Source organism: Lissotriton helveticus, chromosome 1_1, assembly GCF_964261635.1.
Source record: "Lissotriton helveticus chromosome 1_1, aLisHel1.1, whole genome shotgun sequence".
Lineage (NCBI taxonomy): Eukaryota > Metazoa > Chordata > Amphibia > Caudata > Salamandridae > Lissotriton > Lissotriton helveticus.
The window spans coordinates 1,419,378,241-1,419,401,594 of record NC_136057.1 but is presented as its reverse complement, the minus strand read 5'-3'; the positions used below and the strand labels follow the sequence as shown (position 1 = coordinate 1,419,401,594).

The 23,354-nt window shown below is 44.3% G+C and overlaps 1 protein-coding gene across 2 annotated transcripts in view; it reads right to left on the bottom strand.

The window, feature by feature from the left end:
- LOC144826620 (beta-1,3-galactosyltransferase 2-like) overlaps window positions 1-23,354 on the bottom strand; it is a 157,595-nt gene that overhangs the window by 64,992 nt on the left and 69,249 nt on the right. The window contains exon 1 of one of the 2 annotated variants that reach the window (XM_078685147.1): window positions 4,882-5,244. The exons of the other annotated variant lie outside the window; for it this stretch is intronic. The gene's annotated coding sequence lies outside the window, so the exon portion shown is untranslated. Of the gene's footprint in view, window positions 1-4,881; window positions 5,245-23,354 lie in introns of those variants that run through there. 2 annotated transcript variants of the gene reach the window in all.

The following is a 23,354-nucleotide window of genomic DNA, read 5'->3' as shown; positions in this document are numbered from 1 at the left end:
ATGGGGCAGGTGGTGGCACTGGCACACATTCCTGGGGATCGAAGCATATTTTTCATCATGAAACTTTAACACAGGTCAAAAGAGAAGAAAACAGAAAAGGAAGAAAGAAGAAGGAAGAGAAAGGAATGTAGTGACAAAGCATGGTTGAAAAATATCCTGTTAGATAGATGAAGTGTAAGGGGCAGAAGAAAGAGGCATGCAATTTCCTCATGCCTCACTGTTCACTCTCAATATCCCAGCCTTCTGGCTCTCCCTCTCTGTATATATCCCTCCCTCCTCTTTTCTCACCATCAACATCATCCTGTTTCACACTTTCTTTCATCTCCCTGTTTTCTCTTCCGACACTCACTTTCTCTCTGTTCTGTTTCACACACTCTCTTTCTGTGTCCGTCCCTCACTTTTGCTCACTTTCCCCTGTGTGCTAGGACGCTCCCCACCCCTGTTTCCAGATGTACAACCTTTAGCGATGCTAAAGTGCCTTTGGGACCCTCTTGTCCATCAGCCCCTCATTTCTCACTGTTCTCTGGACACGTCTGATTTTGAACATATCCACATGTTGAATGAAAAATCGAGGCAGTGCTGGAAGTACAGGAAATAATGACTGTCAGTTTTCTACAGAGCAGTCTGAGCATAATTGTGTGAGTATGTGTGGGGAAAGGGGCTAGGGGTTTCAGTGCCAGTTGTATAGGGCTTTTTTGCGTTTGCACAAAGTCTGATTCGCAGAAACAGGTTGTTTGTGGCCACAAAAAGGCATTTTATAATGTATGAAACCCACATTTTGGGTTGGTAACACATTACAAAATCGCAATTTGGGTTTGCGACCACAAACTGAGAAAGTACTCGGACGGGGCGTATTTAGGGCATTCTTTCCAAAAACCCAGTGGGAATGTAATGTATCAATGTTTTGCGACTGAAATCAATAATATTTTACAGTCAACACAAATATAGTGATAACCCATTTGCAAGCAGGAAGGTTGTCCCCAAAGGACCCCATAGCCTTTGTGAATGTTGAAAAAACACAATTTTTTTAGAGTAGGCAGTAGTCTCAGGGGTCATTGCTAACTCTTAAGAAATGTTAGTTAATAGTTTTTTGTTTTTTAAATGCATCCCATTTTCCTTTAAGCAAAACATGCTGCATTTAAAAATAAAAGCTTGCTTTATTTAACCGCTTTCCTGCGGCCAGAATTCCCCCACTGTGCGGGGAATTCCACGCATGCGTGGTTCGGGCGACCCCCGGCCGTCCTCCACACACGCCCACCGTGACCAGGGGCCGTGCGATGCACGGAAGCGGGTGAAAGCAATCACAGACATGGTGGTGTGCTTATCCCAGAAGTCCAACATCCCTGTCATGGCTACAAATTGTATGGGGTCACAATTCGCAATCTATTTCATTAATATTTATTTGGTAGGTCAGATTGCGACCCACTACGATTCGGTACACTGGTTGCAAAAATACTGGTCGCAAATTGCAACCAGCATTTTCTGACTAGTTCTTAGTATATCTGGCCCTAAGTCTCCCAGCGCTCTCATAAATTACAGACTCAAACCTGCACTCTCACACCCAACATTCTCACATGCAGTCTGGGTGAGAGACAAGCCGGGTGTAAGAGCTATAAATGTTGCATCATATGCTCCGCACTATCATACTCAAACTGTTACACCTGTTGCTCTCTCACTACCCGTGTTCTCACAGCAGAAGCACCCAACACTTTCACAACATTAGAGCACTCTGGCATCCAACAGTCTTGCCACACAATCACTTTGCAACAGCTGCCTGTTCTCACACTAAACTCAAAGTCCACATTCATCGACCGAGCGCTGCTTCAGGCACCATCGTTCATGGTACAGGGGTAAAATTGTGGCAACCATCCCTGATGACGGCTGTCAAATTCTGCTTGAAGAGTATATGCTTGTTTTTTACATCCATCAATATGTGAGTGTTTACACAATGCTGCTATATCTTATACAGAGCAAATAACCTAAACATAGTTTGACTTGTACTTCTTTCAATCATCTATTTTAGAATAGCACAACTTTCCTCACGTGTCTGTGAAATTGAGCTTTTTTTTTCTTGCAGTTTTATATAGCGGAAATTCGACCTGAAGGTATTGGAGCACTTTATATGAGCACAAGTCACATTACACAAGGACAAATTCATTTTTTGGTAGGTACTAGGAGATTAAGGGGTAGATGTATCAAGCTTTTTTCTTGTCGCAAACGCTGCGATTCGCAAAATAGCAGCGTTTGCGACAAGAAAAACGGGAAATGAGATGTGTCATGCAAAAAGTTTGCAATATTAAGGAATCGCAAATTTCGCGATTCCTTAACATAGCGCAAGCATTTAAGAAATCGCAAATTGCGATTTCTTAAATGCTATGTATGAAACATTTCATTTTAGCGAATTAAGCCTAAGAAATCGTACATTACCACCAACTTGTAGTTTGTGGTAATTTGCGAATTCTTTTACAAATGCACTTTATGCAATTTGTAAAGGTGCCATGTGACGCTCATACATGCCCTTAGGGCATATGCGCACACATGTCGTTTTCAGGGGTGCAGCAGGGTGTCCTTGAGACACCCCTGCACCCTTGAAATTATTCTCAATTTGCGATTAGCAAATTGCGAATCGCAAATTGAGAATAATTTCACATTCATTCCTATGGGCTTCTTGGCCATAGAAATGAATGGGAAATTATTCCTTATTTGTGATTAGCAATTTGCTAATCGCAAATAAGGAATTTTCAGAAATCGCTAAAAAATAGCGAATTTCTACATACATGCCATTTTGCAATTCCCAAATAGCGATTCCCTAAAAATTTCTATTTGGAAATCGCAAAAGGGTATGTTGATACATCTAGCCCTAAGTGATTTGCCCAGAATCGAAGGATGTTGAGCCGATGCTGAGGCTCGAATCTGGTTCCCCAACTCCAAGATCGGCAGCCCTGGCCTGAATGTTGACACTTTTTATGGGGTCATAATTTGCAAACTATCTCATTAATATTCATGTGTTAGGTTTAATTGTGATCCACTATGATTCCTTACACTAGTCGCAAAAACTCTGGTCGCTCTGAATTTTTACAGTCACTGCATAAAATTTGCTGTCTTGCTAGGTGTTCACCCGAGCTACTTTGGCAGTCTGGCATGGACGTCCATGTGCAAGAGGACAGCCATGTGTATCTCTCTACAGAGACCTGAGCCCCAGCATGGAGCCCAGGTATTCTCAAGAGGCAGGGCAGGCGTCCTGGTACCTGTGCCATCGCCCTGACAACGTGCACAGGATGTAGCTCTCGAGAGCCACAGAGAGAGCTGGACTCAGGTCAAATCCTCTTGCTAAGGGACGATGACCCCACCACCCTCTCCAAAGTGGCACTAGTCTCTCCAATGCTGCCCACTCCCACTACATCCGCACCAATCACTCTTTCCACAGCTCCACCACACTACTGCAGCTCTGCCACTCTCGCCACACTCCAACTTCAGTCCTAACACTCCCGCCATTCATTCACAACTCTCTTCACAACCCTAGCAACGCCTTCACAGCCATAGAACCTCTTCAAGAGCGCTGACAGTCCCTTCATAGGCCTTTGATTTAGTTATCGCCCCCACCACTGTCGGCCATTTTAGTGCAACCATTCTCTCTAACTCGCCACTGTTATCCCCTACGCCCAGAGACCCTCCAGTGTGAAGAGACCCTGAAAGGGCAGAGACGTTTTAAGGCACAGGCAAAGTGGGCACAGGCCCAGGGCCCCCGGAGGGGGGTGGGGCTGATAGTACCAGCTCTGTTGTGCAGACAGCCCTACTCTGTTGACCTTGAATGATTCTCAAACATAGATGATTTAAAATACTGTTTTCCTGTCATTTATGTTTTTTGATACGGGCAATGTGTGGGAGTTTGTTACAGACATTTTGCATAACAATGCTGTGTTTAAGTTTTTCAACGCCATGCAACAAACATAAAAGGTTCATTTTAGATCTGAAACAGACAGGGCTTCACATATTCTAAACGGGAGAGGGCCACAGAGATTATTAGCAATAATATTAGTGAGCTGCTGCTATGTTACAGTAGCGAAAACACACATCACTATCCCTGTGTGTTAGATGGAAACATATTTCGAATGTGTATCAGTATGCCTGTCAGTGTGTCGGGGACCTGGACATGAAGGGCCTGAAAGAGCTGAAAATAGATCATAAAAGCAAAGCTGTTCAGAACAGGGCCCCCCAACATACGTTTGACCCGGGGCCCCCAAAATCCTTGAAATGTCCCTGGATCGGGGTGGGTGGGTGCTATATAAATGCAGTCAGTCAGTCAGACCGCCTGTCGTTCCGACATTTCCTCCAGACTCACATTGTTCCCTCCACACCCTCACTATTCCCTCCACAGCGGCACCCCCCTTCACAGTCACCCCACTCTCTCCATATTCCCACCATTTCACTTGCAACACCGCCATTCACTCGACAGCCCTGCCACTTCCCATCACAACCCCACGACGAATTCCTTCCACAGCCTCACCGGTCGCTCCGCCTCAGGACTATTCCCATCACAGTCACCGAGGGCGTGCCTATTACAAGTGTAGGGGGTGCAGAGGCACCGGGTCCTGGGGTTTAAGGGACCCACTGGTTTTGTACGTCTGCTGGGCCATTTCCCGTGCACTGGGGCCCCTGGGAACCGTCGCTACGTCACTATCCGTCCCTGCAATCCCTCCACATCAATATCACTTCCTTATTAGCACTCCCTCCACAGTCCCCCCCCCCCCCCCCCGCAGTCTCACCACTACTTCTTTACCCCCAACAATCCCTCTGGTCTCTTCCCAGCAGCTTGTTTTTCCCGCTCTGAGGAGCGGATTATGGCGCGGGCGCGCCTTTAGCAATCTGACTGACTCTTACCCGCCATGTTAGAGGCTGGCGACCCTTCATCTGGAAGCTCTTGGGCCTGCCCCGGCCCGGTTAGTGGCTCCTCCAGAAGCCGGCATGGTCTCACCACGGAGCGAGGTGCTCACTTCGAGTCGAGGGCCCGGGCAGTGCCCGCGCTGCCAGGTGACTGCAGGCAGCAGCAGGTGCGCCGAAGGATCGCTCCGAGGCGCCATAATCCCAACAACAAAGACGGCTGTCATTAGCGGCCCAGAGGGAGTTCCCGTCCACCCCCCGGCACCTGTGCCCAGCTAATGTGCCCAGCGTCCTGGAAACTCACGGGCCAACAGGGAGCCCGTGACGTGCGCACCACAACAAGCGTGCCACCCGAGCTTCGGTGAGAAGGAGGTATCAGTTGGTGCAAAGGGCACTGAGGGTGCCAAAGGGCGATTTTTCGCTAGGCCTTTAAGCAGTGCTTAATTTGTTAAAAAAAATACATAAATAAGTATCAAGGCCATCCTCAGGAGGCCACTGCAGCTTGCACTTCCTATTGCCAATAGCAGTACCAGCGCAACTACTGACCATCCCATCCTCCAAGTGTGACAATTCAGACTATTCCAGGCCCACTAAGGCTTGGGTAGCAGTTATTAGTTGTTTTTAATGTATATTGTATTATTTCTTAAACAACTGTTGCGCTCAACTCTAATTTGGACAAACAGCAGACTGTCATAAATGCCTGTGTTGGTAATTAAGAGATGTTGCTGAGCACCAGAAACCACCAGCTCAAATTAACCACTGCCTTTAACATACCGACTACCGGCAATAAACATCACAGACACCAATTAAAACCAAGGCAAGATTTTTGAAGGATGTAGCTTGGGAGGCCACGGATGAGGTAGCGACTATTGTAAAACATATTTTAATTGATATGGTATCAATTCAGCGGGCACTCGCAGACTGGGCCCACAACTTCCGATTCGCATCTTGTAGGCAGCAAAGAGTTCTGATTACACAACGTTGCACACATTGAGCCAGTAGTCCTCGGTACAAAAGAGCACTACATTTCCAACGCAAGTGCACATTGTGCAAGAGGGAAAAAACCGTCACTCACAGTGAATTTTGCCAATGGCTGAAGTGGGCATTGCCCCTGGGTGTATGCTCTAGTGCTAGTGGGTGGAAGAACATGAGTGACACAACAGCAGACCAATGGATGAAGTGAGTTGGTTGAAAATCTTTATAAGTATATTATTTTAAATAAAATGTTATTAAACTCCAAAGGCCTTGGCTAACGCCAGATCTAAAAATCAAAAGATTTTGGCTAACGCCAGACCTAATGATAATATATTTCACACTCAAGGCAGACAGTGGCGCTGGAACTAATGGGAAATATTAAACAAGAGACCGTTTCCTAACATGTTGGCTCAAAAATGGCTAACAAGAGTCAGCCCAAAGGCTCCAGGCCGACGGTGCAGGTCTGAGAGGAAGTCAAGTGGCTCAGTTTAGCTACTTTCCAAACTTGTAAGCGCATAAAACCAAACGAAATCCTTGTATTTAAAAGAAATGGAATGGAACATCAACACATCGGCAGACCTGCGCCCTGAGAATATTTTTATTTATGTGAGTGAACAGGGAGAAGGGGACGTGGCCTTTGAGAGAGGGTGGAGCCGCTGCAAGTGTGGCTTTGGAACCCCTGCTCTGCCGAAACAGCCACTGCTAGTAAGGAACACTTCTGGCGCCGCCTACCATGTCCTGGGATGGTGTATAATTGGAGCACAGGTGTGTAGAGCATGAACACCTCAGCTGGAGACCCCTTTTGTACAAAGGTTCTCAGCTCATCATGTGATTTTACCTCTTCACTTTTTGATGAGTCCACCAATCAGGAGTTTGAAGCAAAGGAATTAAGTTTTTAACCTCCTCCCTGGAATGAGCCAATGAGGAATCAGAATCGTGCAAAGGAATAGAACCATAGGAGCCTCAGCCTGTCGCCGTCTCTTGGAAACACAATCTCTAGAAAGAGTCCCTTAGCTCCAGACGTCTTCTTACAGGAAGTGGAATGACAACATTGACAAATAAAGGTGCTGGTACCTCCAATATGCCTATCTTCCTACTTGTCAAACAATTTCTTAAAACAAAACCTATATTTTCAGACAACAGATTGTAGGGACTTCTAGAAATATAGTACACTTGGCGTATAGAATGCAAAAAGACAGGAGATTTTTTGAGAAACCTTCGAACCAATGTCAACATGGATTTTATTTTTTCAAATATACTGTTGTGAGGTTTAGGATGAAAAAGAAATGCAGGTATGATTAATTTGTAAATGTATTTTGCATTTCTATAATAATACACTGAGTGTAATCTAAAATATGCTATTGTGTACAATTCCTTCTCTATTAACACCTTTTATGAGGATAACTTGTCTATTTCCGTGATTATATCCCGATCCTGGATGGTTACAGGTGATGGTGTTTTGTTCTCAAGGATATCCACCGTTTCCAGGGAAGACATTAAGGCCCACATGTACATATGAATTGTAACTCACAAATTGGCCGCAAATCGTTTTGTCAATGCAAAATGGCCTGTACATGATATATGACAGTCATTCGCAAAATGGAAAAAGCGATGTAGCCTATTTGCCAGGCTGTATTATGTGCGATCGGAATTTGCGAGTAAAAATTAGGAAATTTCTAATTGTGAGTCACAAACTGTATGTACAAGTGAGTTGCAAATTGCAACTAGTCCCAAATTGCGACTAGTCTCAAATTGTCTCACTTGCCCATGCAATTTACCACCAATTCATTCCAGGAAGTATCAGGTTACAAAGTATAATAGCAGCGCCAGAATACATCAAAGGCTTCTGCAATGGCTGCCCTGTAAGTGATAGCGAGGAGAATGTGTATACTGGCTGCTCAGCAGAGGAGGCAGAGGCAGGAGAGGATATTCGAGTCATGCTGACCATGTTTGAGAAGACAGAGGAAGAGATACTTGAACATTACAGACTGAGTAGCAATGTAATTTTGGAGCTAATAGCACTCTTAAAGCCTCACCTTGCAAGCAGTAAGCAGCACAGCAAGGCAGCACCCACCCATGTTCAGGTTTTGTGCTCCCTCCACCTATTGGCCAGTGTCAGTTGCCAAAATGTGATAGCTGTGGCGGGAGGAGTGTTGCACAGTGTTCTTTTGCATTTTTTCAGCACTTTCCTAGATGCGATGCTCCTACACATACACCAGCACATTTACCTGTCCAGGAATGATGTTGAAATGCAAACTGAGAAATTGCACTTTTATTGGATAGCCAGATTCCCACAGGTCATAGAGTGTATAGACAGGAGACATGCTCATATGTCCCCCATTCCATCTGGAATGGTTTTCTGGCCGAACATTGCCTCTTGGCAGAATGTACGCAGTGTTTCATCGACTGAAAGTAAAGTAAATGATCTAATCTAATGACACGTAGGGAGTGTGATGTGGGGAGCCTGACAACCAGGCCTGGACTGGCCATAGCAGGCACCGGGCAATCTTCCGGTGCGCCGCACGGGTGTGGGCCAGGTTTTGGGCCCCTGGGGGCCGTTTTTGTTACAGGGCCGTTTTTTCATCATAGATGCAAAATCGGCCCTGTACCAAAATCGGCAGTAAACCGGCCCCGGCAAAGAGCTCGGCGGCACCTCCAACCCCCCCCCCAGTGGGGAGGGGGCCAGGCAAGCACTTTGCCAGGGCCGGTTGTGGTTCCCAGTCCTGCCCTACTGCCAACCTAAAGGTCACGGGGAAAGCGGCCCTTCAGTTCCTGGTCTGAAACTTGAATCCACAGAGGGTCCCCATAACACCCACCCTAGCACCGAGAGGGACCCAGCGTACTCCTGACCACCAGAGGAATGGACTACTGCAAGGACTATAGACTTTATTCACCCAGCTGACCTACCTACACCTTATTCCTCAGCACAGTGAAAGCTGAGCAGGTGCCTCCACCGAGGTGCAGACCCTCAAGACCTAAAATTCAAGTGCTCGCCCACATGCTGCAGTGCCAGCTAACACGAGGCACCTCACACGCAAGACATTAGGGCTGGGGGTGCAAGAGTGGGAATATGCAGACAGTCCAAAAGAGGTGTTACCCTGAAGAACATACATCAACAATGCAAGGCAGGGACAGAATCCCCAAAAATATACAACCAGACAGTGCAATACAGGCACTTCAAACCAGCATCTGTTTGCTTTCCCTGCCACTCCCCATACCTGGCAGCAGTCACTGCACATGAAAGGAGATATAACACAGCACATAGGCGCATCAGGTCGATGATCAAGCGGACATTTGGATTCCTCAAAAGCAGCGTTAGGTGCATGCACAAGGGTGGGGGTGCCTTACAGTATGCGCCCGAGACAGCTTGCTAGATTGTGGCAACCTGGGCCATACTCCACAACATTGCCTGCAGGTGAAGTGCATCTAGTATGTGAACTGGTACCATGTGGAGGTGCAGGACTGGCTGTAGGGCGGGTCGAGTGGTGCGGCTACACTGGGCGCTGCCCTCAGGGGGTGCTGTGTTTAGCAATAACTTAATATTTAAAAGCACCTGCTGCAGAGTTCCTCGTGCGTCAAGTTTTCAGACAGCAATAAAAATGTCAAGATAAATCTTGTGACTAATCCTCCTGATCGAGAGAGAGAAATCAGAGTTCTGTCTAGTGGCATTTTTGACTCACCATAAAGTCACGCAGTGGGTTAATATGCCTACTGCAAAGAAAGGGAGCTGTATTTTACGTGGATAGTTGACTGGATTAGTAAAGCCGACCTTTACCAGTGCTTTAAAACAAATGAATTGTATGTGAGAGAGGGGCTACAGAGACATGAGGGGTGTGGTGAGGGAATCTGCGGAAGAGGTCATGGGGAGTGGACATAAAAAGTGATTGTCGCACTGGGCACCACCAGTGCTGAAGCCAACCCTGTGGAGGTGCTGGAGTTTGTCTGCCACTGTGTCGCAGAACACGGGCATCAGAGGCAGAGACACTGCTGATGCTTGACACCTCACTGTCTGGAGCCTCTGCAGCCACCCCGCTTGCAATGTGGGCAGTTTGGATAGCTTCAACTGCTGCAGTTAACTGGGCAAGGCCCCATGAGAAATCACTATTGTGGTGGACCATCTCCACCTGTAGGGCCACCGTGCCCTTAGGCAGTGTTGTGGTGGCCTGTGCAAACCTCCCCATGGTCCTTGTCATGGAATCCATCTGGGCTACCCTGCTCCTTTCTCTGTACCTTTGCAGGCTCCTGTCTTCTGACAGCTCTGTGCAGAGTCCAGTAATGGCACCTGTTAGGTCATCCATTTTGCTGTCCATGCGGGTCTGAGTGTCTGCCAACTGCTAAGGCAGGGTGCTGAACCCCAGTGTCAATTTTTGGTTGATCAACCGCATTTGTTTTTGCTGCAGGTGCTGAACCTGTAACATTGCTTTCTTCAGCTTTCTTCAGATGTGGCTGCATCCCCCGCCGCAGCCACATCTCCGGACACCTGAGAGACCTGCACTGGCTCCCGGTCAACAAGAGAATCACCTTTCGGCTCCTCACCCACGCACACAAAGCCCTACACAACCAAGGACCAGGATACCTCAACAGCCGCCTCAACTTCTACGCTCCCAAACGCCAGCTTCGATCGACCAGCCACGCCCTCGCCACCGTCCCCCGCATCCGAAGAGCCACCACAGGAGGAAGGTCCTTCTCCTACCTGGCTGCCAAAACTTGGAACTCCCTCCCGACCCACCTCCGCCTGACCCAGGACCACCTCGCCTTCAGGAAGCAGCTCAAGACCTGGCTGTTCGAGCAGTAGCGGACCCCCCCCCCCCAGCGCCTTGAGACCCTCCGGGTGAGTAGTGCGCTATATAAATGCTATGATTGATTGATTGATTGATTCAGCTCAGATCTTGCCTGGGACCCAGATGCCTGCTTTGTGTGATGCTGCCTGAACCCAGCCAGACTGAAGCGCTGCTGTCAGGACCTGCCGACTGGATGGCGGCTTGGAGTGACTGGCTGTCAGCTATCCTGCCACTCTACTGTTGCTGGCTGTGAGGACATGGGCAAAGTGCTGGACTGGCCATGTGATGTGGAGGGCACTCTCTTAATCACTTCAGTCTGGTCTTCTCCCTCATCTCCTGGTTCTTCAATTACATACAAAGGTGTGTCTAATTGGATAATAGGTTTATCGATAAAGTTGGCATGTGATACACATTCTCATTGGTCATGCTACATTCTTCATCATTTTTATGACACTGATTACACAGTTTATGTGTATGACTACATTTCCCATAATGCACCATGTGTGATTTTTCTACATGTAAATGGACCATCCAGATAGGTAAGTTTACGGTTGTATTACATGCATGTGGTCACCACGTTTAAGGGCAGAAAAGTTGGCCTTGTTGAAATTAAGCACTTTCTTGGTGATGGTAGAGGCACAGACGTGACAGGCTCCCAGATCCCGCTACTGCCTCTGGTTCAAAGGTCATCTCCACCATTGACTCCATTGCTGAGGGTGGGGATGCAGTTGAGGGAGCACCTTCTGTTCTCGAGAGTCCCGCAGGCATGTCGCCACCCTATCTTTTGTCCTATGGCGTAGGCAATACCACTTTTTCTTTCCTTTCCTCCTCCAAGCATTCTGCCACTCCCACTCCCACAGCATTTATCCTCTGCTGCATATCTTTCCATATCTTCCTTTTATGAGATTCTGGCACAGTCATGGAGGCACACCCAAAAAGAAAGCTGTAGGTATTGTTGCAGCAATCTTCAGCCAATATTTCAAGTTCTCTTTCTGAGAACTTAAATTTCCTCTTTCTCAGCCCGGCCTCCTTCTCTGGCTGTTGGCTGGCCATTTCAGGTTGTGAATGTGGGTGTGTTTTAGCCCGCTCCGGTCACTCTGGGGTGTGCAGTAGTTCTCACCTCCTTCCTTTGCCTGCTCTTCTTGCTTCTCCTGGGCAGCACTTCCTGTGTTTGGGGTCCTTCCCCTGACCAAAGAAGCAGAAAGGAGTTTTTCTTAAATACAGTCGCTAATTGCGATCCTACTCGCAAATTGGGACTGCATTCACAGATTGCGACCAAATAGGAAATTGCTTTTTTCGATTTCCTATTTAGTTATGCGACTCGTTCTTGAGTTGCTAAATTGGGCAAACATGAGAACGTACAAGCCATTTTGTGATTTCCTCATTGCGAGTCGCAAAAAGTCGCAATTAAGAAGTCTTATTGTTGTGCGTTTGTACATGTGGCCCTAAGGGTCTAGCATTGGATTCTGCGACAATAATAGGACAGATTGTTCTCTTTGTAGTGTACTATGTCAACTGATTCACTTCTAAGCACTTGAGATGATACAGGGTTTTGGCTCCAGGTTTTCCACTCCAGCTCATCACGCTCATATGTTTTGTGTTTAGCATGCACTTATTTATAATGCGCTTCATCTACCAGAGGGAAATCTAGTTTAACGGTGCCCTGGAGAAAAACCAGGGGAAAAGAAAATATACAAAAGAAAAGAAAGAGAGACAAGGGTAAGAGGGGTTATAGAAAGAGGAGGGCAGAAGGTGATGACACATCTGGAGAGAATAGAGCATCATCTGCAGACAATACTTTTCAATGCAGACTAGAGACTCCAAAATAAGGAGGCTTTCCGAAAAGTAGTGGGGAGGGGAAGGGCAAGCAGGGGTCGTATGTGAAGGGATAGTGACTAGCTAGTGAAATAGATTTTCAATGAAGTCTTGTGACGTTTCTGAAAGAATCTGCCCACTAGAGCCAGCATCTGTCTCTGACAACGAGTGCTGGGTGCACACACTGCCCTCCAGTGCCAGCTTTGCGCGCTCTCTTCCAGTGCCAGATCATACTCCCCCTCACACTTCCCTCCAATACCAGCTTCTCCCAATGCTTACCAATGCCAACTCCTTACACTACTCTTTAGTTGTAACCATTCGCATTTCCCATCAGTACTAGCTTATCCCCATGCCCACCAGTACTGGCTCCTCACAGTGCCCCTCAGTGCCACAGCCTCACACTGCCCTGCCAGCTCCTCACCTCCCTTCAGCTGCAGCTCTTCACACGTACACTGGCAGGCCACTAGTGCATGCCAATCATGCATCTGGAGGTTGACGGGGTGTGGCAGACCCCATCCCCGTCCAATCACCTAGCCTTGGACCGAGAATGCCCACAGCTGTGCCCATGTTGGGCCGCTAGCGGATAAGGTTCGAGGAAACTCAAACAAAGGCAACCTTTCCTATTGTTCATGCACATTTTCCACTGATTAGAAAAGGGAAACTGCTGCCAAAGAACTTGAGAAAGTAAAGTAACCCTAATCTTATTTTAACTTCCACAGAGCCAGGTGTGTGAAGTGACTCAGTGATTCGAAGCACGGATATTTTAAGGATTTTGGGCGACCTGGGCCAAAAGGAATCTGGGGGGGCTCATTCATTCCCTTTTTGGCTAGGTCACAGACAGTGCACAGATACACTGGCCCAAATTCTAAATATCATAGTGACGTGTGTTTTTAATATTATTACACAGCACCAGCTCACTAATAGTATTGCAACTAATCTTTGTGACCTCCACCCATTTTTCATATGTGAGGTCCTGTTTTGATGTAAAAGAAACTTTGTTTATGGATGTTAGATGGTGTTGAAAAACATAACAATTACTCCACCACCCACATTGAAAATAAACTAAGGGAAAACGGTATTTAAAGCAATCGTTTTAAGAATTATTCAAGGCCATTAAGAATTATTCAAGGCCATCAGGGCAAGAGTCTCTGCAGAACAGAGCTGGCTCTATCAGCCCCCCCCGCCTTGAAAGGTTGGGCCCACTTCGCCATGCCTTAAAATATCTCTGAGTCGGAGCCTAGTCTTAACACACACGAGATAACAACACACAGCAGTGTGTTTGCACTTCATTTCACAACCATTTCACCGGAAGGGTGTCAGGGGCAGATGTTATCTGGGACTGAATTTGTAGTATTTATCAGCCATCTTGTACGTGTGCGTGTTGTTTCTGCTGCTGTATCAAGTATCATAGGTTAAATATTGACCTCTAAGTTGCTTGATAGCGGGTTGCTTATTAGATCTCACTGAGCAAGGGATGGGTGCTGAGTATGAAATATTGTCATGCCATAGTATCATAGCTAGAAATTCGAGGGAAAAAATAGATACAGGTAAGTATGTATATAAGCTAGCTATATCTAACTCCTCATCTATATACCTTTATGGTTATATATTGGCATTGTAGAGCATTGAGCCCAATACTGGCAGGCGGTGTGGTCAGAGATGACCTTACGCTTCTTTAAAATGTAGGAGACATACTAAACCTTTGCCCTCATTACTATAGATAGTTGGCGGCATCCTTAGTGGCGGCTCTCATATATAGTCTGTTTTTTATATATATATATATAATGCCCTGTAGGAGGCTACGACTGAAATGTGTCGGTCTTGCATTGCCCTGTTTGTTGATGATAAATAAATAATAAAAAATGCTACCTGGATGGAGCTATGTCGCTTGTTTTCTTATTTCCGTACCTTGGAGTGAGAATGGAAAGTCATCCATCTATCTATCTATCTATCTATCTATCTATCTATCTATCTATCTATCTATCTATCTATCTATCTATCTATCTATCTATCTATCTATCTATCTATCTATCTATCTATCTATCTATCTATCTATCTATCTATCTATCTATCTATCTATCTATCTATCTATCTATCTATCTATCTATCTATCTATCCATCCATCCATCTATCCATCTATCTATCTATCTATCTATCTATCTATCTATCTATCTATCTATCTATCTATCTATCTCTTCAAGGCACGTAGATGTTGAATCAACAAATTAGCAATAGTAAATCTATACCTTCATATATGCACTTGCCATGTCATACATATTTTGGTCCTTGGTATCTTCTGCAATATTAAGATATCACAATATTCCTATACTTGATATCCAAAACTACCATTCTTGAGGAAGATTATATGTGGCATTGAAGCTGAATGCCGGTGAATAATAGTAATTTCTGGTTGTCTTGCCACTTTTATCCAAAGTCCTTTACATCAAATATGTTTGTTAAACGTGAGGACTGGTTCGGTAGCCCAAAGGGCATCCAAGCTGACTGGTATTTAATTGTATAACTAGAGGTCATTTACACTGCAGTCCACAATTTAGAATATAAGAAAACTTATCCTTGGAAGAACTGCTGTATCAAATATTTCAATAGAAATTCGGCAGGGGAAATATGAGACTATTAATTGTGGTTCGCCCTATATTTACTTTAAATGCCTTGATATAGATCATAAATAGAAATAAAGGAAGCGATGGGCAAACGGCAACTTGTCACTTTGGGACAGAAATGGCTCCTGCATGGTTCTGGAGAAAACATGCGTCCAGGGGCGTAGCTTCAGGGGTGGTGTTTGAGGTTTGACCCCCCCCCCCCCGCCCCAATAAATGTATTCTTGGCTTGCTAGTTAGGTCTGAGATCCCTGAATCGGGTTTGACCTTTGATGTAAAACAGAAACGAGAAATAGAGCCCGAGATATACATCTGTTGGCTGAATTTCAAAATGTGAAACCAGATAACCTGGAATCAATATCTGCTTGTATACTTGTGCAAATTAAGTGAGCCTAGGCAAACATTTATTTCCACAAAGCCTCTTTTCTATTATCATGTATGAAAGCATTTTGAAATGCTTGAGTTCAGGGTGTGTATTGTACAAACACTTCTTGTGCTTGACAGACTATAATTGTGCTCCATCAATAGTAAGAATGCAGGCCACGTTTAGAGTTTACTAGACAGCTGAGCTGCCTCCTAGTTCACGAATGGCATTGTCGTTGAAGGGTGAGCCATTAATGTTTCTAAATTCATGTTTAAAAACGATCACATTTCATAACTGTCTGTCTATGCAGTGAAATAATCTTATGTTGAATGTGGAACGCTTCTGCATCTCAAAGAAATGCACTTTTTAAATTTTGAGGGGGCAGTGTAATATTTTTACATTATGTTTGTTGCACGACGATATACATGTCAAATGTGTTCGTGGCTCGGCTCAAGCATGGACTCCAAGAGCCAAGCCACACCTGGCTCGGTTCACCCTATTGATTTGCTGTTCATGCACCTTAATTTGCAACTCGGGCTTAGTACATGAAAAAATCAGCCAATTGATAAATGATTTGTAAAATGTGGGGACTGGAAACATGGATTTCTGCCTAGATGCATTGATTTGAGAACTTTACTGTCAAGGCTTCTTGTAGCAACAGCAAAAAAGAGTGCGTGCAGTGAAAATACATTTAAAGTTAGTGTTCCCAGAGCAGGGACGCCATGCCATTGTCTTGTATATGACCATTGTAGTGTAGTTCCTATTTTCCCAATAGGCTTTGCGCATTGGAATAATACCTAAAGCAGTAAAGGCCTAGACCAGACGTTAACTAGGTCTACTACTGTCGATACTAGACTTAATTTTTGGGTTTGCCAGCTAAGCTCAGAGTTCGCTAGAAACTTTCTCGAATGTTCAGGAAAGAATTACCTCCCCTGATTAGACAAGAAGGGATTTAGTTTCTGACAACCATAGAACATGACAACTTTGCTCTCCCCTAATCAAGAGTCAATCTCGAGAGTCGTGTGAGCACAAGGCAATTATTTTACTCAGTCAGTACGTGCATTCTTAGTCTCATCAGAATGTAGAGAAAAGGAAGAGACGGGCGTGTTCAATAAAAAGGTGTTATTTATTGATCAGTCTCTTTTCTCATACATGAGAAATGGATCGATATTATTGCAATACTTATAGTTAAGTAAAGTGCATACATTAAAAGCAATAGTATAAAATAATACTGTAAAAACATTGATATGGTTTCTGAGCCATATGATGTTTAAAATGATTAAAATATATTTACATACACATATACATTTGACTAAACGTACTCAACTGGTGTTTCTAAATACGCCTACCCCGTGTACCTGACCTAAGTCTAATGCGTGGGCGGGAATAGAAAGTTACAGTTTAAGTTAAGTTTGTTTTTGCCAAGTGAATACCTAAAGAATTCTCTGTGAGGGGTTATTCAGTTCTGTACCTGGAAGTTAGGATGAATGAGGAATGGTATCTCTTTCTCTGCTCTCGATATTCCAGGCTGCCTGCGAGGGCTGCCCAGAAGCGCCGGTGCTGGGTCTCTCGGCTTGAGATAGCAGCGCGTCTCTCAGCGCGTCAGGAAGGCGGGGCTGCTGCCAGCGGGGTCTGCTTCTGCTCTCGGCTTCGGCAAGTATGGCTGCTCCGTCTTGTCACCACGCGTGTGTTTGCATAGGGCAAGATCGGCAATATTTATACCTTAAAGGTACCGAGATTGACGTAAGGATGGACATAGATACGTCAATAAAGATGTCATACGACTTGCTCGTTAGCACATTCTTTACTAAAGTTCTCTGTGAAATCAAAACAATGGCCGCACGGATTTTCCAGGTTGTCATAGGTTTGATTTGTTATGAGAACGTCGTATGCCTTATCAGGGGCTGGAGGAATGTCGCTTGTCTAATTAGATCTCAAGCGTTATGACCTAATCAGATAACACGTTCCTGTGCCGTAGTGTGACTGCGTCAGATAACGGTATCTGCATCATGGGGGCTTGTCTTGCCTCATGGGCTGACTGCTAGTTAACTTGATAGTTAGTTTAACCAGAATAGGGTCAGGAATAGGGGGACTGATTCAGAACCTATAGAAATACACGACACCCACTCCACGCTAACTATGGTCATATCTACTAATCTATGCATAGTATAACATAGTACAACATACTATAGAGTATAGTGTATACCTTACCACCCCAAAATACATAAATGCATTTCGAAATTTTCAAATATACTGAAAAATTGCAGTCATATATATTGTATGCACTTAAGCTATGAATTAAATGCAAAAGTAAACACGCATTTTTATGCATTATTGCTTATTGGTATATGAGAAATACACATGAAATGGCTCTTAATATGGCTATACAGAAAGGAAAGTCGAGACCATTTCATCACATAATAAAATATTTGTGAACATACCAGCGGGCAGCTAAAGTCTATATAAAGTATCTAAAAATAGAAATCTTAGTTCTCTAGGAATAGTTTCTTACTTTAAGCAGAAGATCAGTGTCCCGGAAAAAATATAGGAAGAAAAATATTTTAGGGGTTTGCTGAAAAAATTGCTGTCCGTGAACTGGATTGTAATTGTTCATGTGACTTTATTTTTAAAGTTGAAGGCCGAATTCAGGGAACGCCGTGTGCGAGTTTACTCAAAAGTCTCTATTTCTGTTCTGGAGAGAACATCATATCATTCAGGCTTTCGAAAAAACTGTCAACAGCTTCATGGGAAAGTTCCTCTAAGTCGGAAATAGGTGTAACCATGCATTCGTGCGCATGATTGTCTCCATTGACATTCTGATTCGCATTGCTGACAGAAGGTCGTACCTGTTCGATGCTGCTTTCATCTTGAACTTCACTACTCTTCAATCGTAGTGGTGAAGATTCCAGGAATGCCGTCATCAGGATTGGCAGCCTTTGAGGGCAGCACAAAGCGTGAACCTTGGTAGGAACCAACAGTGTATCTGCATCCACTGGCGCATCCGATTGTAGCGTCAGACAGGTGTCTAACACGCATTCTTCTCCGCATAGCAGACACCTTAGTACAGGTAAAACACACCTTTGCCACATTGGTCGAAATGATAGAAACCAAGTCATGTTCAGGTCTCTAAGCCGGGAGAGTCCCAGGATTTTTGATATCCGGTCCCGGTATCCAATGGCTAGGATCGTATCTTCCATTGTCGCTAGAGTTTGATCTGTGACATGGGTTGCCATAACGAAAGATAAGGACTAGGAATAGGATTCCTGCAATTAGTCCCAGGATCAGGGGAAGTCCGCCAAAAATCGAATGGACGAAATCTGGAAAAATACCCAGTATGGCTTTGAATGGTGTTAATGCCATCGAAAATACTGTCTTAAATACCCCTGAGATCCCATTGGTATCAGAAATATTTAAAATTTCGCTCAGGATTTCCGCGAAATGTACGGGGGAATTAGTTGATAATAATGTATGTATCTCTGCAGTCGTCCTTGCGACTTGTAGATCATACGTTTCTTTTGATGACGTGAGCCTTGTAGGCGTCTGAAGAAGCACTGTTTTCATTCTGCTTAAAGTATCTATTCGAATAGAAGTAATTTTCAAATTGGGCCATGCCCTTGCCTCCCTGTCTGGAAAGGAGCTGGGGAACAAAGAACGTCCACAGCACTTGACCTTCGCCGTCGTAGTGACTAGATAAGGAGTCCCGGGCATAAGACTACAACATCTGCGGTCTACAATAAGAATGTAACTCCCATTATAGAGTCTTTGAAAGAATGGTTCTATTTCAGTTGCAGGTGCGCCTTGCTGGTGACATGAAAGGTTGTATGAATTCCCTTCACAGGCTCCGTGCAAACTAATACCGTTACACAGAAGCGTGCCGCTTAGTGACATAGCACAATTGTTGCCACTAAGAAACACTTTCTGTCCTTTATTACTGACACATGCATGTGAATAGGGCAGGTTCCAAGTTGTTTTAAGGTACCCCTTTCCCAATTTCTCGTACATGCCAGCCTGTATATATTTTTGGCAGTATTGAAACCTGAAGGTTGAGATTGGAATATTTATGATTCTGTGGATTATCCATTCACTGACAGGTCGTTCTGACATTGTCATTGGTAATCTTTCTAGTTTTTCAATGCTCAAGATTGTATAATCAGCACCCTTTTGCGCCATACCGATTTGTCTATCAGTAAGGTTAAAGATTTGGAATAGTGACGTTGTGTTGATTAAACGCCAAGGCACATAGCCTGAACGCAGATTTTGTAACGTCCAGCCAAGCTGTACAATAGAACGCAATTGTGACTGTCCATGTTGTAATAACAGTAAGTCTTGCGATAATATATCGATTGCTGAAGACACAATGCTGTCCAATGAAAAAATTCTGGAGGACAGAGTCATTAACCCATTGTCCACTACAGAAAGTGATTTTTCCAAATTAATACGGTCAATTTCCCGTATTCTCTCTGCTGTTTCAATTTGAGTAACCTTCCAGGCCTCATTATATGCTGCATATACAGAGGCTGCTATGAAACGCTTTTGATGCTGTTTGCGTGGTCCCATTATGAAATCACGCAAGTCAGCACCATCAGTAAGTAAAGTTAGGTGTTGCTTAATTTCAGGCAGTGTGGAAGTTTGTAGCCATTGAAGGCATAATTTACCCACACTGTAGGTGGTTATTATCCCTGGGTGATGTCTTTGGGGATATCTAGGGTCTGGCCTGGTCATTTTGAACCCCTGTGTTTTATTCAGGAATCTGTCTTGACAGTTATTAGTATCTGTTGGCCAGATCAACCACTGTTTCCAATCAGGATGTGTTCTGTTTTGGTTTAATATATGGTTTACGTTTATCTCCTCATCTGTATCAGAGATATTGCTAAACATTGTTGGCTGTGGAATAGACGGTTTATTTAAATCTTTGATTTTGGCTAAGCCAAGACAGGTGGTTTGTTGAACAGTGTCATTTAAAAATATCATTTGTTCTGGGATCATGCAGGCTCTAAACAAAGCTTCTAAACCCTGTACTTACCATTCTTTTGTACCCCAAACACTTTTCAAATCAACATTTTTGTCCCAATAATCAAATCCAAAAGTATTCATTTTTTCGAAGAATGAATCTGAATATATCAATTTTGTGTTGGTTATCATGGTTTTCATCCCTGTCTTGTTTGACAATTTAAAATAAAATGTTTCAGCATTTCTTGTGTTAAAACTTGAAAAATATGAGTATTTGTCATAAACGGTTCTAGAGCTCCCTTTTGGAGGTGTAGCACAATGTTCCCATTGATTATAATTTAAAACATTTCTAGGTTGTGCAGATTTATGTAAAAAATGGTTACCATAATGGTTATAGCAATACATACTATCATAATTTGTAGAACCTTGCAAATAATCATGTTTTGTAAATTTAGCAGACATTACTAAGTCAGACATCATGTTGTTAATGCTTTCGAAGTCCCAATCATCAGCAAATGAGTTTGGTTTTGCAAAATCACTCAAGGAGATCTTGATTTGGTGTGGATATTTCAGGATCTCGACCGGACCATAAATTTCATAGTCAGTGTTGTCCCAGGCTACCCCACCAGGTATCGGATTGGCTGTGAAGTTGGCTGAAGAAAGTTCTGGAGAAAGTTCTCTTTTCTTGACGTGTGAAGATGTGTGTGGTTTGAGGACCAAGTTGATGTTCTGACTTGCTGTGTCCATTTTAGCATATTTTCCCTCAATGAAGCGTCCCAAAGTTAATACCATGATGAGCCAAAGTATGAGGATAAATGCACCAAAACCCACCCAAAATTCAATCCATGGAGAAATCAGATATGTTTCTTTCAGTTGTTTCAAAAGTTCCTTCGCTTTGTCTTTAAAGGATTTGGATGATGGCTGTGTCTTTGGTTCACTGAAGCCTTCAGAGGAACCATCGAAGTTGATGAAGTACCCAGATGCAGTTCTGTCAATTGTTCCAATTGGTTCAGGATTTTTGTTTCTTGCATTTTCACTTGGTACTTCAGTATAGATTGGTGTGTCTCTGCTAAATGTCTTTATTTGGGTTTTCAGAGGTCTGAGTTCTATTGCATTGTTGCATAGTCCTTGTTGTTCTTCTGTAGGCGTTTCGAATGTGATGAGCCTCTTTGTTAGGACCTCTGTACTGGTAGCAAACCTTGGTGTTCTGCTACTTATTGGGAGTCCACTTGGCCTACTGTTTGTTATCGGCCACATGTTGTGGTTTTACCAGGTCGATGGATACAACTCGGTTCTCCTTTTTTCCAGCAAGTGGCGGTAGTACAACTGATCTTGTCCCGTTGACAGACAAGACAGGAACTGCTTTTCTGTAAGAAGGCCCAAATTCCTTCATTACCGCGATCTTCTCCCTGACTAGATCCCCGACTTTTGGAATCCAGACAGGTCTTGCTGGGACAGGTGGTGATTCTTCAGTGGTTGTTGGCTGTTGTTTCAACTGTATGTTGCTCAGGTCTTTTCTTGTTTTGTTTAAGTCCTGCAAAATAGCCAAACGGTCTTTGACATCAAAGGTTTTTTCTATTACCACTGAAGTCTGACTATCAAGGTCAGAGATCAACATCCTAGTTCCGAATAATAATTCGTACGGACTGAATCCCTTCAGAGAATTTCTTGGCAAGTTATTTAGACTACGTTGGACACTTATTAGATGTTTGACCCACCCAGCTCCCGAACCTAATACCTTTGCCGTTATAGATTGCTTTATGTCACGTTTTTTTCTTTCAACAATTCCGTTCCCCTCAGGGTGAAATGGACAAGAGTACCGCAATTGCACGCCCATGCTGACCATGGCCTCCTTATAAGCCCGAGAGCTAAAAGCAGGACCATTGTCCGAATGCAGCATGCCAATTGCGTATGTGCCGATAAAGACTCGCAAATCTTTTATAACAGTTCTGGCGTCAGCCGTTCGCTGGGGCCACATCCATATGAATCTCGTGCATGAGTCCACTGCGACCAAGATATATTTATAGTTACCATCCCTTTGTAAGGGACCGCAGTGGTCTAGATAAATGCAGGCTAATGGTTTATCCGAGATTAGAAGGGGCGTCTGCGCTGGACGTCTCACCGTTGATACTTTCATTTTTTGACATATTTCACACTCTAGAACATAGTTCCTTGTTTGTCTTCTCATTTGTGGCCACCAGTATCTCTGTTTTAATAATGATACTGTGGCTGAGACGCCAGCATGGATAGAAGCAAGCCCTTCGTGTGCCGCTATTATTAGTCCTAACCTATGTTCCATGTTTGGAATTGCCCTATCCCCCACTCCAGGGATTCGAGCAAAAGGAACATTGTTTGCATCAGTTATGTATGAGTATTTTATTGGAAAGCCTTTAGGGAGTGGTTCTATCGAATCCTTTTCTGAAGCGCTGACAGCTTGTAATATTTCGCTGTCGATTTTTGTTTTTGACCGGGTGACGGCGGCTACGGAAGCCGTTTGCACAGCTGCCTTTGCGGCCTCATCAGCCAATGAATTCCCTGCAACGTGAACGCCATCACGTTGATGACTCAGTGTATGGATCACGTGAGTCTTTGGTAGTTCTTTTTGTAAAAGAGCTACTTGTTCCCAGAGCATTTTATGCTTGATTGTGCCACCTTTAGCATCTTTGAAACCGTTCTGAAGCCAGATCTGCAAATATTCATTATATGATTGAACGCAATAATACGAATCGCACACTATGAGTGTGGGGAATTCTCGATCGGTATTTTCAAGCGCCATCTTGAATGCTAGTAGTTCAGCTCGCTGAACTGTACAATCTCCTAGGGATTGTGTTTTAGTGAGGGTTGGTTTAAATTTCCCTTCGTGCCAACGACCTTTAACAATCGCGCACGCAGCACTGTAAGCTTGTTTACCCCCTACTGCGGGTTGTGCTGATCCGTCTGTATATATTATACAGCCGTAGTGATCTAGAG